The sequence below is a fragment of the Chiloscyllium punctatum genome, chromosome 7 (genome assembly GCF_047496795.1).
Source record: "Chiloscyllium punctatum isolate Juve2018m chromosome 7, sChiPun1.3, whole genome shotgun sequence".
NCBI classification, from domain to species: domain Eukaryota; kingdom Metazoa; phylum Chordata; class Chondrichthyes; order Orectolobiformes; family Hemiscylliidae; genus Chiloscyllium; species Chiloscyllium punctatum.
The window spans coordinates 128,959,365-128,973,518 of record NC_092745.1 but is presented as its reverse complement, the minus strand read 5'-3'; the positions used below and the strand labels follow the sequence as shown (position 1 = coordinate 128,973,518).

Below are 14,154 nucleotides of genomic sequence, written 5' to 3'. Positions count from 1 at the left end.
AATAAAAAACCAAGGCCTCACAAGCTGTTTACTTCATTGGCTTTGAGCAGACCGATCCTTACTTTTGTCTCAACTTCTCCATAAAAAACAGGATAAAATACACCTCTTAAAGCCATAGTATCGTCACACCTCATCCCCCTTAAAAATAATGCACTATTAATATACAAAGATGGTTTCATTTTTAAAAACCTTTAGACTAATGTTATTAGTTCACTACACTATACATATACATTACATTACTTGAGCAAATGTGAGGTCTTGCACTTTGGAAAAAAGAATACAGGGACGGACTGTTTTCTAAACAGTGAGAAAATTCATAAAGCCAAAGTACGAAGGGATCTGGGAGCGCTAGTCAAGGATTCTCTAAAGGTTGACTTGCAGGTTGAGTCTGTGATCAAGAAAGCAAATGTAATGTTGTCACTTATCTCAAGAGGGTTGGAATATAAAAGCAGTGATGTGCTATTGAGACTTTATGAAGCTCTAATTAGGCCCCATATAGAATACGGTGTCCAGTTTTGGGCCCCACACCTCAGGAAGGACATACTGGCACTGGAGTGTGTCCAGCGGAGATTTAGACGGATGATCCCTGGAATGGTAGGCCTAACATAAGATGAACAACTGAGGATCCTGGGATTGTATTCATTAGAGTTTAGAAAGTTGGGGGGAGATCTAATAGAAACTTATAAGATAATGCATGGCTTATCTTATCCAGGGTGGATGCTGGGAAGTTGATTCCGTTAGGTGGGGAGACTAAGACCATTGGGCACAGCCTTAGAATTAGAGGGGGCCAATTTAGAACGGAAATGAGGAGATATTTCTTCAGCCAGAAAGTGGTGGGCCTGTTGAATTCATTGCCACAGAGCGCAGTGGAGGCTGGGACATTAAATGTCTTCAAGGCAGAGATTGATAAATTCTTGATCTCGCGAGGAATTAAGGGCTAAGGGGAGTGTGCAGGTAAGTGGAGTTGAAATCCACATCAGTCATGATTGAATGGCGGAGTGGACTCAATGGGCCGATTGACCTTACTTCCACTCCTATGTCTTATGGTCATATGGCCTCTAAGCATGCAAACGTTCAATACTACTGTCCATTTCAATCTATTTCTTCTGCCAATGAACACCTCTGTCTTCCTTCATCAAAGTTGTGACAACACATCAGAAATTACATTCTCTCATCCTGCCATATGTATAATTTTCAAATTAAATACCCATAACAATAAACTCCATCTAAACAGTCTGGCATTTTTATCTATAAATATATGCAAAACAATTAAGGGATTATGATGAATTGTCTCAGACACATTATTGGCAACATAAATGTTGAAATATTGCAATGGCAACACTAAACCCAAGGTCTCCTTCTCAATTGTGGAATATTTCCGTTGATGAATATTCAACTTTCTGTAAAAATACCCAATTATATCTTTACATCTTCTCATCGGCATCTTCTTGAATGAGTACAGCACTGACACCCGCATAACTATAGAGTCATAAAGTCATAGAGTCACACAGCATTTAAACGGACCCCTCAATCTAATTCATCCCATGCCAATCAACTTTCCCAAACTAAACTTGTCCCATTTGCCTATGTTGGCCCATATCCCTCTAAACATTTCCTAATCATGTACCTGACAAAATGTCATTTAAATGTTGTAACTGTACCTGCATCTACCACTTCCTCTGGCAGCTCATTCCACATAAGAAACACCCGCTGTGTGAAAACATTGTCCCTCAGGTCCCTTTTAAACTTTTCTCCTTTCACCTTAAAAAATGCCCCCTAGTTTTGAACTTCCCCACCCTGGGGAAAACACCTTTGTTATTCACCTTATCTATACCTCTCAAGATTTTCTAAACCTCAATAAGGTCATCCCTCAGCCTTCTACGCTCCAGTGAAAAAGCAATAGTCTGTCCTAATAATTCAAAACGTCCAGTCCCAGCAACATCCTGGTAATTTTTATCTGAATCTTTTCCAATTTAATAGCATGGTTTTGGATCATTAGGTGTGGCTAACACTGGGACAGTGGTTAACGTAGCTTACAGGCTTTCAAATACTTTCTGACATTCCCCTGTCCACTGAAATTTTCTGCACTTCTTCAAACAGGCAGTCAGTGGGACAACCATGCTGCTAAAATTTGGTCCAAATTTTTGGTTAAAAAGTAACCCACTCAGCCCCAGGAGTCATAGTACTTCCTTCTTCATCAATGGAATGGGGAACTCCCCAAAAACCTTTGTTTTCATATCTCGTGGGGCCATCTATCCATGTTTGATAACATGGCCCAGGGACGCAACTTGGACTTTTGGAAACTCACTCTTAGCCAGGTTGATTACCGAGCCTGCCTCCAAAAGTCAGTTGAACAATTCCAACACATGTCGCAAATGTTCCTTCCATGTGTCATCAGGTCATCCATGTACACTACACAATTAGGTAATCCAGAAATAGCATGACTTTAAACTGGTATGTCATTTGATGTCATGAAAGTAGAAATTTCCTTTGCTCTCTTGGATAAAGGTACCTGCTAGTATCCTTTGAGAAAGCCCAGCTTCGAAATACAAGTTGTTTGTCCCACCTTCTCAATACCGTTTTCCAGCTGTGGAATAGGATATGAATCAGATTTCATAACTGCATTGACTTTGCATAATTAACACATAGATGATGGGTCCATCTGGTTTTGGAACCTTTACTATGGGCGAGCTCCATTCACTGCAACTCACTTTGAATATGTTGTCTTTCAGCATGCTTTCAATCTCTTTAAATCTATGCCCATTTTAGAGAGTTAAGTCTATAAGGATGTTACTTAATTGGAACAGCATTTACTATCTCTACATCTCTAGCTCATGCATAATCAGGTTAGTACTTACCAGCTGATTCTCACATATCTCATTTGTGATTGTAATAACTCTTTCATGTCATTTCAATTTCCCTCTGAAAGGTAACTTTATCCCAATTTTTAATAACTTCCTCATTGTCCAATTTCATTTGATGAATATCAAATTCAAACTTATCTGATTTAGGTTCTTCACACCAGTTGTAAAAAATACCAACTGTCCTTTTCCCGTATTTCCCTATCAAAATATCGTTTGACCATATTCACATGACATGCTCTGAGTTTTCCTTCTATCTGGCATTTTTATTAAATAATTCACCTCACTCAATTTCCTATCTTTTTCATAAGGCCCACTAAACCTTGCCTTTAAAGGTTCAACTACCATAGGTAATAACACTAACACTTTATCTCCTCTAGCAAAGCTACAAATTTTTGATTTCTTGTCTGCTTCCTGTGTCATCACATACTGTTCTACTTTCAAGTGTTGTCTAGTCAACTCAACCGCCTTATTTAATCTTTCCCCAAAATTTGACACATAGTCCAGATGTGTGGTTTCTGAACTCCAACTTACCAATTTTTCCTGAATTCATTTCAGTGATCCTCTCACCTGATGTCCAAAAACTAATTCAAATGGATTCATTAGGTGCACCCCTAATTGCAAAATGTACAAATGGAATTCCTTTTGCTATCCTCTGAATACTCTTGACTATAAGCCCTCAATGTGGTCTTTAAAGTTTGATGCCATCATTCTAATGCTTCCTGTGATTCTGGATGGTTGATTTAAATTGTCTTATTTCTAAGCTATCCATACTTTCTTGAATAATTTTGATGTAAAATCTTGATCTGATTGCATTTCTGTAGGTAGTCCATATCTAGTAAAACAAAAAGAATAACTCTTCTGCAATCCTTTTAATTGTGATATTGTGTAATGGAATGGCATGTGGAAATCTAGTGGACACATCCATTATGGTCAACATATACTGATTCTCACTTTTTTTTAGAGAGGGTTCCGATGCTACCAATTAAGACTCTTATAAAAGGATTCTCAAATGCTGAAATAGGTGTTAGCAGTGCTGGTTTTATCACTGATTGAGGTTTTCCAAGTATCTTGCATGTATGACCTGTCCAGCAAAATTCAACCACATCTCTATACAGTCCAGGCTAGTAAAAACGTTTTTGTACTTTGGGTTGAGTTTTCCTTACTCCCAAATATCCTCCTACTGGTATCTCATGGGCTACCCACAATACCTCCTTTCTATAATCCACTGGTGATTCAACTTGATGAATTTCTGCCCATGTTTTTTTCTGCCTGAATATGTGATGGCGTCCATTTCCTCATTAAGACTTCACTTTTAAGTAGTAACATTCTGGGATACACTCAGATTTCTTCTGTGAAAGCATTTTGAAACAACTGCTTTATTTTTTCATCATTTTTCTTGGATTCAACTAACATCTCTGAAAAATATCCACTTTATTCTCCGCCTGCTCTTGTTTTATTCTCAACCATTTGATCCAACATGGTTTCTGATAACTCCTTGACCTTTACTCTTTGATTTCTCCTCCTTTTTCAAGCGTCACTTAGTTACCACACAGTTGGTAAAAATCAAGAATATACTTTCTGTAACATCTTAGTTACCTGATTTCTCACTGGCTTTTCAATCACAGTAGGCATCGTTCCCACCTGTGATCCAGCTATGTCATTACCAAGAATAAACGATATCTCCAGAACAGAGAATTTCTCTCGTACTCCTACCACCATTTTACCATTTTTCAGTGGACTCTCCAACCTCACCTTATACAATGAAACACTTCTCTTCTCACCAGAAATTCCACATATTACCACCTTTTCTGGCAATACTCCTTTCAAAGGACATACCTCCTCATCTCTCACCATCAAAGCTCGACTTGCTCCTGTTAATTTCTTAACCTACTCCTCCTGTTACACACAAGTAAACCACACAGGTAAATTCCTTAAGCGATCTGGTGCTTTCTTACTAACCAACCCCTAACCAGGCTGTGCATTCTTTTGCAGCTCTTTAGCTTCCACTGTGATTGCATTTATGAATTCAATAAATGCTACTGGCTTAACCTGTTTTACCATATCCGTAATCACAGTGCTTTTCTTAAACCAACACTGCAACTGCATGTGTCCTTCTTTATTACAGTGAAAACACCTGACCTTTTTAACTTCTCCTCCCCATCATGGTTTTTTTAAACCTGTGGTAAACCATCTTTACTATCTTCAATGAAATCTTCTCTTCCTTTACTCCCTGAGGATTTCTCTTTTCCTCAAACTTCTATTCCCCACTCATTAAAATTGATATTGGAAGCCAAACTTTGGTTTGTGAATGACTTGGAGGTGCCAGTGTTGGACTAGAGTGTACAAAGTTTTTTAAAAAGCCAGGTTATAGCCCAATAGGTTTATTTGGAAGAGTGGAGAAAGTGAGGACCGCAGATGCTGGAGATCAGAGTCGAGAGTGTGGTGCTGGAAAAGCACAGCATGTCAGGCAGCGTTGAGGAGCAGGACAATTGATGTTTCAGGCATAAGCCCTTCATCAGGAAAGATGAAGGAGCAGCGATCTGAAGGCTAGTGCTTCCAAATAAACCTTTGGGCTATAACCTGGCATTGTGTGATTTTTAACTTTGATTTATGAACTAACTCATAATCATTGGCCATTTCAGCTGCTCATTTTGCAGTTTTAACACTCTGCTGTTTCACATGTGTTCTCACTACTTCAGGAAATGAAATTTTGAACTCCTCTAAAGTAAAAGTTTCTCTAAGAACAGCATACGTCTGATCTATTTTCAATGCCCTTATCCACCTATCAAAATTACTTTGTTTATCCTTTCAAACTTTATGTACATTTGACCAGGTACCCTCCTTAGATCCCTAAAATGTTAGCAATTTCCAATGATTCTGAATGTATTCCTGGTAATTATAAATGTAGAGCTATTATTGCAATTATGTCCCCTTTCCTCACAGACACAGGCAACTCCAACTTCAGCTGGCTGCCCATTCCAAAGGTTTTGCCTTGCTCACTTGTTGCAAAAATGTCCAAAGTGACTACTTCCACCGCAGTTAGAGACAAAAGAACTGCAGATACTGGAATGCAGAGTAGACAAACAGGAGGCTGGAAGAATTACAGCAAACCAGGCAGCATCAAGAGGTGGAGAAGTCAATGTTTCGAGTCTAGGTTCTTCATCAGGACTGGAGCCTGAAACATCGACTTCTCCACCTCTTAATGCTGCCTGGCTTGCTGTAGTTCTTCCAGCCTCCTGTTTGTCTACTTCCACCTTAGCGACAGAAAAAGCCATTGTTATACAAGGTACACTCTGTTTAAACCAACTGAATGCAACGCCCGAAACAATACAAAACCAAGACTCACCACTTGCTGCCTTTGAGTCCAATAATCCGAAATGCACCATGGAATTAAATATTTCAATCCTGACAAGAGCCCCTCATTTGTTATGGAACAAACCAAACCCCTTTAAAATGTACCAAAAGGGTAGGCTGTACTGTAACTCTTATCTTATTTACAGATAAGTGTAAAGTGCTGTGCTCCAGATGTAATTCGATTGGTTACATTACACGGTTTTAAGCAAAACACACTTGATTCTTTCTCTACAGTTAAAATATAATCAAAAGAAAGAAGAATTGGTAATAACCTTAAGTCTATTGGAAAGCTTAACCGAATACTAGATTACTTAGCTACTAAACTAAACTAGTCCGACCTGCTTGCGTTTTAGCCCATATCCTGACAAACATTCCCTGTTCATGTACTTATCCAAACGTCTTTTAAATGTTCCAACTTCTAAAATAAACTTAAGGCCTCACAAGTTTACACCTCTGTCTCAACCTCTCTTCAAAAAATAAACCAAGACAAAATACACCTCTTAAAGCCATAGTCTTGTCATGGTTTTCATTTCTTTCAACAAGTAGGACGGTTGTGTGACATAATGGGTATGGCCCTGCTTCTGAACTAGAAACTCTGAGTTTGACTGCCACCTCAGGACCTCGGGACCAAGGAAAGTGTGTTGTTAACACTGCCAAAACAGGTTGAATATCAACCTGAAAATCTTTCACAAAATGGCTGGGCGAGATTCCGAGTTAGCAGTGCACTGAAAAGAATGTCAGACCCTCTATCCATAGCTGCAGATGGCAACATGCATGCAAAAGGTGACATAGTCATAGCAACACGGATTCCCCAAGTAAACCATAACACACCACAGTTGAGCAATGTGAGTACAACAGAAAATACAATAACATTTTGGTAATTCGTCACATAGTTAGATGGAGAGATTTGGTAAGCATAGAAATATAGAAACATGGAAAATGGGTGCAGGAGTAGGCCATTCAGCCCTTTGAACTTGCACTACGTTTCAATAAGGGCTAATCCGGATCAATGATGCAGAGTAAAATAGCCAAAAGAACTGGAATGATCTAAATCAAAATCAAAATCAAAATCAAAAACAAAAACAGACACTACTTAAAAAACTCAGCAAGTCTAATAGCATCTGTGAAGAGCAATCAGAGTTAAGGTTTCATGTCCCAGATGCTGCCCAACTTGCTCTACTTTTAACCAGCAATGGGTGTGGATCAATAACCCTGAGCAGAGGCAATAACCCGGAGCGGAGTGGGTGCGGATCAAAAACCCGGAGCGGCGTCAGTGCGGATCAATAACCCGGAGCGGAGTCGGTGCGGATCAATAACCCGGACGGAGTCAGTGCGGATCAATAACCCGGAGCGGCGTGGGTGCGGATCAATAACCCGGAGCGGAGTCAGTGCGGATTAATAACCCGGAGCGGAGTGGGTGCGGAGCTGGGATCTGCCTGCAGTCGGGTTTATGCAATTGGTGAAGACGGTGCTGTTTCTGCTGCGCTTTGATTCGGATTGACAGAAACCGAGCAGGAGGAGGTGACTGAGCCGTGGGTAAGATGCTGGGGGACAGGATCTGGATTTGGTCATTGTGGTGGTGCCGGGTTGGGAGTGTTTATCAATGGTGTTTGTATTGGATCAGAACCTGATAATGTACCCGCCACTGGGAGAGATAATAACACTGACATGTGTCTGTGTGTGTCTGTTAGCGCTGTCTGCTGTATCACAGGACACTAACTGATCCGAGACACCAGCATCATCTTCAACGTGAACGACATAAACGTTAAAATATCAAAGGAGCTTGTTCATGTCGCGGTTATTTAAAAAAACAGTAGAATTTTCTGAGTGAAATCCTGAAACAAGGTGAGTGTAACCTTGTCTTGAAGATTTGTTGTAATATTTGTTGCAGGGATGGTAGACGGGGGATAAATAATATTGATTCTGCTTTTTCAGTGATTGTAGACTAATGATGATTTACAATGAGGATTCTCTCCAGGGGCAATGTCCCCACTCCCTCCTTTTGTGTTCTTTGAAGCGGCCCCCTTTTGTTGCCCACAGTTGTCGGTCTCCTGGTAACCAACAGTGAAATCGTGAAACACAATGAAGGGCGGATTGACACTTCCGGGGTGAATGAGGATAATACCTTGTGTTTCTTCGGTGCGTACACTTTTTATCCGTGAAGTGGGTAAACCCTCATTATTCCTTTTTGTCCCCCGACTCTAGTTTTTGTCCACAGGCATTTTCCTTCCACCGGTGAATTGAACAGCCAGATAGCAGCGCTATGGGGTGTTCAGTGTCAGATTGCAGCGAGTGGTACAACGCTTTTGAATGCGCTGTCTTGCATCTCTGTTGCAGCTGCGCAGGTTATCTGAGATTACAAGGCCTGCAGTTGAGCAGAGACATACTTTTTGTAAACGCGTAAGTGCAATCGAGGTTAGGATAAAGCAATACTATGGATGCTCACTCTCATTCTGAAATAAAAATGCTGTAAGTTCCCCTCAAGTTATACCAGAGAGGTAGTTAACAATGCTTCATTGCTGTGACTTTTCATCAGAACTGGGAATAGTTTGTGATGGCATAGATTTTTGAGTCAAGCAGCATTTTCTGTTTCTATATTTTGTGGTTTTGATAACAGGCTTTATTTTCAAGTAGGTTTAAGTAGGAGAGACTAGGACCTGAGGGCACAGCCTCAGAGTAAAAGGACAATCCTTTAGAACTGAGATGAGAAGGAATTTCTTCAGGGTGTTCGATCTGTAGAAGTATTTTCTGCATAAGACTGTGGAGACCAAGTCATTGAGTGCATTTGAGACCGAGGTAGACAGGTTCTTGATTAGTGAAGTGATCAAACGTTACCAGGAGAGTGGAGTTGAGAAACGAATCAGCCATGACCAAATGGCAGAGCAGACTCAAAGGGCCGAATGGCCTCATTCTGCTCCGATAACCAGTGGCCCTACATGGCCTATCAAGCTTGCACTGGCTTTGCGTACGAGATAGAACCAGAGGTAGGCCATTGAGTCTGCTCTGCCATGCGATGAGTTCATGGCTGATCTGATAATCCTCAACTCCACCTTCCTGCCTTTTCCCCATAAGCCCCAATTCCCTTACCATTTGAAAATCTGTCTCAGCCTTGAATATATTTATGACAGAAAACTAGCACACTTATACATCAGGTAATAAGGAAGGCAAATAAGGAAGTTTGGTATTTATTGTTAAAAGAATAGTTTTGAAAAGTAGGGAAGTGTTGCTGCAAATATACTTTGCATCAATGAGAGTGGACCTGGACTACTGCATGCAATTTTGATCTCCTGACTTGAAGAGAGATGTATTTATATTGGAGGCAGTTCATTTGATTGACTCCAGAGATGAGGGGTTTGTCTTATTGAGCAGTTTAAATCTATATGCTCTGGAGTTCAAAGGAGTAAGAGGAGATTTAATTGAGGCCTGCAAGATAGTAAAGGAGATTTACAAAGTAGGTGCAGAAAGAATGTTTCTCTTTGTGGGGCAATGTAGAGAGTCATAGTTTTAGGAGAAGGAGTAGCAGATTTAAAACAGAGTTAAGGAGGAATTACTTCTCTCAAAGGGTCAGGGATCTGTGGAATTCACTCCCCCAGAGTGCGATGGATGTCAGGACATTGAGTAAGCTTAAGGATGAGATAGATAGATTTTTAATGAGTAATGGGTTGAATGGTTATGGCGAGTGGACAGGAAAGTAGAGTTGAGGCTGAGATGAGATCATCCACAATTGTATTAAATGGTGGAGCAGGCTAGAGGGGCTGAATGGCCTGCTCCTTGTTCTTATATCCTTAATGACCCAGCCTTAACAGCTCTCTGTGGTAAAGAATTGTATAGATTCACAGTCCTCTGAGGGAAGAAATTTCAACTCATCTCTGAGCTAACTGAGATGTTGTCCTCTGGTCCTAGACTTTTTCCCATGAGGAAACAAACTCCGTTCATCTACCCTGTCAAATTCCTGAAGAATCTTAAAACAAACAACTGCAGATGCTGGAGATCTGAAATAAAAGACAGAAATTGCTAGCAGTCACTGGACTCAAAATGTGAATCTGCTCTTTCTCAATATATTGTGCCAAATCTGCTGACTTTTTCCAGCAATTTCTGTTTTTGAGTGTTTCAATCACATAGCCTCGCATTGTTTTATATTCCAGTGAGTACAGGCCCAACCTACTCATCCTCTCCTCATAAGACAGTCCTTCCATTCCTGGGATCAGCCGAGTGAACCATCCCTGGACTGCCACCATTGCCAGTGTACTTTTCCTTAGATATGGGGCCTAAATCTGATCACAGTACTCCAGCTGGGGTCTGACAAATGCTTGTGCCTCATGTAGTTTTAGTAAGATTCCTCCCTTTATTATTACATCCCCTTTGAAATAAAGGCCCGAAACACTGACTTTGCTTTCTCTCCATCGTTGCTGACCGACCTGCTCTGTGTCTCCAGGAATCTGTGTTTTTGTTTCAGATTTCCAGCATCCACTGTTCTTTGTTTTATTCTGTTTGCCTTCTTCATGACCGGCTGAATTTGGAGTTTATGAGCCACCTGATACCTCTGACCATTTGCAACCCAAAAATGGGGGGTGGGGGGGAAGTCACAATCAGAGCCTCTGACCCTTCCCACCCCAAATATTGGGGGGGGGGGGGGGGAAACCGCCTACCATTTCAGCAACTGATGGTTGATTTTCTGTCCAATGGATCGACTTATTTAAGTCAAGGGTCAAGTCACATATATTGCCACAGAGCATTATATAAAGTGGTAGTGTGATTCTGCCAGTGCAGATTTTATAAATATAATATATATGTATGCACTGCTTTCTCTCCACTTATGCTGCCAGACCTGCTGAGTTTCTCCAACAGTTTCTGCTTTTGTTTCAGATTTCCACCATCTGCAGTTTATTTTATTGAGATATATCCGTATTTTGTTTGGCAGCATCTGTGGAGAGACAGGCAGAGTGAACGTTTCAAAACTGTCAAAATCCCCAGAGGCTGATAGACCTGCTGAGTTCCTCCAGCAACTTTCTGTTTCAGGTCTCCGCGGTATTTTGCTGTCCTCTGCGTGATGTTTCTTAGTTCTACTTTGGTGTGATTGGAAGATGACAGCAGGGCTATGTAAACATTCTGAGGTGACAGTGTCCTGATAACAATCAACACTGGGGTCTTAAAGCTTTGGATGGGGCCCGCTGGGCCTGAGCTCATTTTGTTAATAATACGGATGATGTCATAAAAATACCGTTGATAAGGAAACGACCCTTGCTTTGAGGGGTGGGGCATGTTGTCAGCTGTCAGTGTCCGTAAAGTATGCCTTTGCTTCGACCTATTTGGTTAAGTGGCCAGTTCTGAAACCAGATTCCAGCACGCCATCCTGCCAAGCACTGGAAGGGTTACTGTAGCACCGTCGGTGTGTTGTAAGTTGTCTCTTCCCTTTGCCGTCCGCGTAACTGTGATATTTACACATTTGCTCGAGAGGCTGATCATAGCTAGGTGAAAATACCAGTTAAACCTCTTGGTCGGATTGAGATTGTGAGAGTGATAGGGCCCTGTGCTGTCAGAATGGATCTGAAAATTTGCACCTACTCTGGTGGCTTGGAGTGATGATTCCTTGGGAGGTTCCCACTTCCATTTGGAGTTCCCATCATTCTCAGGGAATGTGAATCCACGTTAGGAAGGTCTCAGTGAGACTGCGTAAGGAGTACCGTTTTGATGTCCTTCCTGAAGCATTACAGAGAATGTGTGCTTGGCTAATTCGTGGAGTGACGGGGGTGTCTTATGAAGTAAGGGGATAGATGATAAATTCTGGACCTAGCCCAAACTTGTGAAGGATTTACAAAGAGCACAGCTGTATGTGCTGAGTCCACAATGGAGCTTAATAGAAGGAGAGCTGCCAGAGGAAGTGGTGAAAACGGTAAAAAACAATGACTGCAGATGCTGGAAACCACATTCTGGATTATAGTGGTGCTGGAAAAGCCAGCAGTTCAGGCAGCATCCGAGGAGCAGGAAAATCAACATTTCGGGCAAAAGCCCTTCATCAGGAATACAGGCAGAATGCCTGAAGGGTTGAGAGATAAATGAGAGGAGGGTGGGGGTGGGGAGAAAGTAGCATAGAGTACAATAGATGAGTGGGGGAGGGGATGAAGGTGATAGGTCAGAGAGGAGGGTGGGGGAAGGTAGCAAAGAGTACGATGGGTGGATGGGGGTGGGGATGAAGGTGATAGGTCAGGGAGGAGGGTGGGGGAAGGTAGCAAAGAATGCAATGGGTGGATGGGGGTGGGATGAAGGTGATAGGTCAGAGAGGAGGGTGGAGTGGATAGGTGGAAAAGAAGATAGGCAGGTAGGACAAGTCATGGAGACAGTGCTGAGCTGGAAGTTTGGAGCTAGGGTGAGGTGGGGGAAGGGGAAATGAGGAAACTGTTGAAGTCCACATTGATGCCCTGGGGTTGAAGTGTTCCAAGGCGGAAGATGAGGCGGTCTCCCTCCAGGCGTCGGGTGGTGAGGGAGCGGCGGTGAAGGAGGCCCAGGACCTGCATGTCCTCGGCAGAGTGGGAGGGGGAGTTGAAATGTTGGGCCACAGGGCGGTGTGGTTGATTGGTGCGGGTGTCCCAGAGATGTTCCCTAAAGCGCTCTGCTAGGAGGCGTCCAGTCTACAATGTTTAAAAGACATTTGGATACGTTCATGAATAGGACAGGTTTGGAGAGATATGGGCCACACACAGGCAGATAGGACTAGTTTAGTTTGGTAACATGAAGGGTGTGGACTGGTTGGACTAAAGGGTCTGTTTCTGTGCTGTATAACTCTATGAGTCTACGAGGGGTAATCTTATCGAGAGAGATAAGATCCTGAGGGTTGTGGACAGGGTGGATGCTGAAAGATGTTATGTCTCATGGGGGAATTCTAGATCAAAGGGGACAAAGTTTGAACATATAGGAATGAGGAGAAATCTATTCTCTCAGAGAGTGGTTAGTCTGTGGAAAGCTCTCCAACATGAAGGCTGGGTCATTGAACTTAGCCTACACTGAGTTACGCAGAGTTTTGATCTATGTCAGTGTCCAGGCTTTGGGGGTGGGATGGGGGGTGGGGGGGGTGGGGGGAGGAAGTGGGAGACAGAATAATGAAGTTGAGACCCCAACCAGGTTAGTAATGGTCATATCATGTGGGCAGCACGGTGGCACAGTGGTTAGCACTGCTGTCTCACAGCGCCAGAGACCCCAGTTCAATTCCCTCCTCAGGCGGCTTTGTATGTGGAGTTTGCACATTCTCCCCGTGTCTGCGTGGGTTTCCTCCGGGTGCTCCGGTTTCCTCCCGCAGTCCAAAAAATGTGCAGGTCAGGTGAATTGGCTACACTAAATTGCCCGTAGTGTTAGGTGCAGGGGTAAATGTAGGGGAATGGGTCTGGGCGGGTGTGCTTCAGCAGGTCGGTGTGGACTTGTTCGGCAGAAGAGCCTGTTTCCACACTGTAAGTAATCTAATCTATATCGAATGGCAACAGTTTTGAAGGGCTGAATGGCCTGTTCTTATGAATCACTTCATGGCCCACCATCACTCTGTAAGAGGTTGTCCCTTTGAAACACAAGATCAGAACCTCTCCAGGATATTTTCTTCACTGTTAAACTGTGCGCAGTTCAGTTGTGTTTGTAAATATTTGCACATTTGATTGATGCCATTAGAGAAGTATAGTTTGACATTGCCATCTCTGCTTTTCTTGCACTGTGCTTTTAATTAGGATAAGGAGTTTAAGGATATTTTCTCAATGTAATTATACATCTCCCCAACAAAGCTCCAGGTTGCTTGACATTTTTTCAGTTCTGGTTCTAGTATGAGTGGGGGGTCTCTTGGGATGAATAATGATTTGAACTGTCCTCTGTTCCTCACAGTGAAATAATACTGAGAATCATAGATTGTTACATCACAGAAGGAGGCCTTTGGTCCATTGTGTTTGTGCTGTCTCTT

At 42.3% G+C, this 14,154-nt stretch overlaps 1 protein-coding gene across 4 annotated transcripts in view; it reads left to right on the top strand.

Moving 5' to 3' along the window:
- Nucleotides 1–14,154, top strand: part of ttll7 (tubulin tyrosine ligase-like family, member 7) — a 401,618-nt gene that overhangs the window by 75,099 nt on the left and 312,365 nt on the right. For 2 of the 4 annotated variants that reach the window (XM_072574807.1, XM_072574806.1), the window contains exon 1: nt 7,592–7,754. The exons of 1 other annotated variant lie outside the window; for it this stretch is intronic. The gene's annotated coding sequence lies outside the window, so the exon portion shown is untranslated. Of the gene's footprint in view, nt 1–7,591; nt 7,755–7,811; nt 8,064–14,154 lie in introns of those variants that run through there. One more of the 4 variants, XM_072574808.1, reaches the window with a different exon arrangement.